Here is a 5,056-nt window from a genome sequence, read left to right on the forward strand (position 1 = left end):
ATACAAGCCTTTTACTTATGAGGTACTGTAAGGTTTAACTTTTCAAAAGAAAAACTTAATTTATTTCAGAAATTCCTCTATGAATACCACTCACAAATGTGTCTCTATAGACTTCATATGAATTCAAACCATATTCACAATTAGAAAGATATTGTTTCTTCTTAGCAGGATACTGTCTCACCATCTCGCTGGGCTTCTGGCTAAAATGTGAGGAATGAAGTCTTTCTGCAAGTGATTTACTCTCAGCATGTTCTTTTAATTTTAATATTGTTTACATGTTTTATCTTTAGTTTTCTTTGCAGATGAATTGAGTTTTGACGTAATCCATATGTGGGCACTCCCATAACATGGGTAATATTGTCATATGCATATTTGAAGGAATGAGGTTTATTATGAAAACATTCTCAGTTCTTTTTTTTACATACAGACTATGATTCCACAGTTTGATTAAGTTCTTCTAGCTTTCCAAATAAGCTATTAAACTATTATCACCTTTTACTTATTTTAAAGAAAGTCACATGGAATCCAAATGTATGACTTGAAGACACTTTATTACTGACCACATGTGAGTACAGACTAAGAAGATACTGAACGTTGCACACATGAATGGTCATGTTACAGACTTGTGTGCTCCACATTTTTTTCCTGCTCCTCATTTGGCCATACCTTTTTTTAAAGTCCTTCATCAATACCTCCCTTTAAATCACTAAGTCACTCAACCTGCTTACCCCTTCTAATACTTCATTTTAGTTTTACTTTTTCATTTTTATTTTAATTTTTCATTTTATTTTTGCTTCATTGCAGCACTTAAACCACTATACCTACTTCTAATTTAGCACAACCAAATTACCATTCCATCTCTACTTCTCTATGAACACTTAAACTTGCGTATCTCCTCTAACACCTCACTCTAATGTATTTCTTAAATTATTCCTTCCTGTCTTATACACCACTTTTCTGTCTGTAAATTCTCAATAGAATGCTTGCATATTAATGTTTGTCAGTATCAACACAAATTTTATTATACTGTCTACTATGTTATGTATATATGGTAAATGCATTATGCACTATGTTCTTCATCTGTAAATATGTTGTAAGTAATTGCTATGTTAAATTGTTAATCACTATGTAATCCAATGTAACTACTGTCTGTTTATTTTACTGTGGATCTTTTCTCCCCAGGCCTCCACTGAAAATGGACCTACGTCCAGTCGGACACTCCCAGTCAACAAATTTAAATAAATAAATAAATAAAATTATAAAATTATTATAAATACTTATTGCATTGAATTTGTTACCTTGGAGCTTTTCTCCCCTGGCCTAAAGTGAAAAAGAACACCTGTGCAAAGTCAGACTTCCCTGGTAAACAAATGTAAATAAGTAAGTAAATACATAAATAAATACATAAATAAATACATAAATAAATAAATAATGAAGACTGCTTATGCATGCAGTTTAATTACCACAGTCCATTGAGCAGTATGTGGTCTGACTAACAGGCTTCTGGCTTATGACATGCTTCCACCTTATTCTACTTGTGGAAGAAAACAGCTAGGGACTTGAGATGCCAAGACCAATTTGCTATAATTTCTGGACAGGCGAGACTATGCTAATTATGATCTTAGCAATAGCTGTATCTGACAGACTGCTCTGTGGCTGGGGTATTAATGACCACCAATAATTCTGAGGAACATGTCACTACTGAAAAAAGTAAACAGAAACTCTACAGGATTTCAAGAACTACATGTTAAAACAGGTCAAAATAAGGGAAATTAGTGGTTTATGAAAGCTCTAAAATAACAGTGCCAGCAACTACTGCCCACTCAGAATAAATCATTTTGATCATTCTGCTAAGTATACATGTGGTGCCATTACAGATTGTTGTAAAGCAAATTTGTTATAAAAGATTTTTTGTAATATAAGGAGAGCATGGAGAGAGAATACCTTCCAACTTTCCAGGTTTTGGCAGCTTTGCATACGATTTTTTGTTTTATTTTAAGTTATTAAGGTTAGAATTACTAAAGAATGGAACACATTTGAGTTTCAGACTTGATATCCTTCACAAAAGGCATGGCAATGCAAAACTTTTTATTCTAGCAACTTTCAAAGTTTATAAGAGCAATATTGAAAATATGTCCCTGATTTAGACCTTTGTTTCTGTGTTATGTTTGGCTTTGTACAGATTTCTTGCGTTTAGAGGTTGAGAGGTATAGGAGGGGGAGATTTCTCATTGACAAGTACAATAGTTCTGAAGTTTTCTGCTGCTTGAAGTATCATTTAGTTTCTGTTTTTGCTTAATTCACCTTGTGTGTAATATTGCTTCTCCTACCTGAATGATAACAAATAAACTCTTGTACTGTCTCTAGTACTGTTCAGTAAATTTAGAATTTTTTTCTCTCGTGGCCTCTACTGAATATGTTCTGAAACCCATATGGGCTAAACAAACAAACAGATGAAGTAATGAACAAATTAAGACAGATGTGTACATTACTTGTAAAAGCTAGAGTGAGTTTTATGTCCCAGAAGCACAAAACTGTGACAGTTACAATTTATAGTATTCAAACACTCAAAGAGGCTATTAGTCTTTTTCTCTTTAGCTGCAGATTTGAAAAGTATTTTGTGACAGCAGAATACCAAAGAAGGTAAAAAGTAAAGCGTACCTAAAAATGGTACAATCTCATACAAAAACCTAGGCAGTGAAGGCAGAGCAGTTTAGGAAGCTAGAGGTGATGGAGATGAAATGCCCAAGAAGGGTGCACACTGTGGGACAGATAAAGAAATTGCGACATCAGAGCAAAAGCCAAAGTAGCTTCAGTTGCAGATAAAGTCAAAGAAAACAGATTACTGTAGTATAGGGACATCTGCAGTAGAGCAGAAGATGATTTGGTAAAGATTTGGGTGAGACAAGAAGACATTGAGTTGAAACAATCACATCCAGCAAAAAAATGGATGAACTGTATTAGAGAACATCTGTGAAAGTCAGAGATGACTGTCAAAGATGGTAGGATAGTTGATGGTGATAATTATGAAGACAAAAACTATGGTTTTTCTAAGTGCATTTTCCTAAATGCTGTTTTTACGTCTTCAAGAATGGGCATTTCTTCCACTTTCATTGTAGGTTGTATATGGAGCAGTAGAGCTTCTTTTTTTTCATTCAGAAACTAATGGAAACTAAGGCTACCCATCTATGTCAAGCAAAGTTCTTCATTAGCACTCTTCAAGAAAAATCTCAATGAGTGGATGGGAAATAGGAAATACATCCCGGGGATCACTTCTGTGTCTCTGCTCGACAGTGGCACAGGAAAATAACTTGTTTGGGTGGCGTAAGCCAGGGAACCTTGTTAGCTAAGATTACGTAGGCCCTTGCGCCGATAGCCTAGTACCTACCTATGAACCTATGGAAGGGCTCTTTTCATCTGCCTTAAAAGGAATATCATTATTTTTGGTATCAGGTCGTTGCTGGCATCCCTTATAAATGGATTCTGATGACTATCTTTATCATTATGTCTTTGTTCAGAAATCTGGTAGAGTTTATTTGTACCATCTGCTGAGTCACTTTTCAGAAATTGTGAGAGTACCTCTGATGTTTTCTTCTTTGCCATTGTGACAGCTCTATCAGCCTCTTTGTTAGCCAACCAGTATTCTTTTTTTGCCTGGTCCATCTTCTCTATCCCCATCTTTTTTCTGCACTTTTTTCTTTTGCTAGCTTCCTAGACTTCTGCATTTTTCCACCAGTTATCCTTATATAACTTATTTTCAAACCTCTCTCAGATGCACATCTGTTTTATAGTCTTCATACATCTGTTTTGAGATGTTGCCATTCTTCCCTAGGTTGTTCTTTATTTTCTTCTGCCTTTGCTCCAATCAACTTCCAGGTCTTTAATCCTAGCCTATGTTGGCATTAGGGCCTTCTCTGACTACTGACTGCAGCATATTGTGGCCACCAGTAGTTTATTCTGTGGTCTGATTTTCACTAGGGATGACTTTGCAATCTCTGATGCTATTCCAATGCTCATTCCTTAGCAGTAGGAAGTCTGCCTGTGTTGGATATCTACCACTCTATGTGATCTTATGACTATCTCACTTGCAATGTCATGGGTTGGCTACCATCAAGCCAGTTGACCAAAAAAAGTCTGGAATAGCCTCTCCATCTTTATTGCTATTGCATCACTCATGGGGGCTAAAGCTCTTCTCATATCTTGTTCTATCTGTCCAGATATGAGCATAGGTCCATCAAGTGCTGCCTAAATGCACTCTTTTCTTCACCATCACAACACTGCTGTGAGGCATAGACTGAGATTATGAATACTGACCTATCATTACACTGGACTATGATTGTCACAAGTCTGTCACTAATTCTGATGACATCTCTGCCTATCTTTGGATGAAATTCCCTCAGTCTATTTCCCACATAATTTCTAGTTTGTCCTCCCCCTGAATAGTACTGAAGATCCTAAGTGAAGTGGCTTTGCTGCCCTGCCCTTCCATCTTGTCTCCTGGATACACAGGATGTCTTGACTTCTCTTTACTATCATGTCATCCACTTCCAAGATGTGCCCTGTTACCAAACCTATATTCACTATAGCAAACCTTAGCTCATGTTTGGCAGGTTGATTGGTTTTACATCCAGCGTTTGCACAACATGACTATCCACAGTAACCTTGTCTGGGAAACTGGACTTCAGCCAACCAGAATGTTATTGCTCCACAGATGCCTGGCTTTATTGCGAGTGCACACTAATCAATAGAGGCACCTAGACTTCTCCCACCATTATCATGTGTTCCTGTAGTTGGTCGCAGTAGGCTGGGTCCTCAACCCACTTATTATTGGCAAATATGCAAGCCTATTCTTCTGGTGACATTAGACAATATAATCAAGCTCTCTACTGCCAGTTTTTATATCATTGAGGGGTTATCCTTGATACTGTGCTGAGTCTGTGATCTATTATTTCCTATTTAGAGAATAATACGCATCACAGCTGATGCCTAAAGCAGTTGGTCTACAAAAAAATTTTCCTAATAGGCACCATCTACAGTTTGTACTGCTGTCTGTGATA

Source organism: Protopterus annectens, chromosome 2.part1, assembly GCF_019279795.1.
Source record: "Protopterus annectens isolate FY-2018-M chromosome 2.part1, PAN1.0, whole genome shotgun sequence".
Lineage (NCBI taxonomy): Eukaryota > Metazoa > Chordata > Ceratodontiformes > Protopteridae > Protopterus > Protopterus annectens.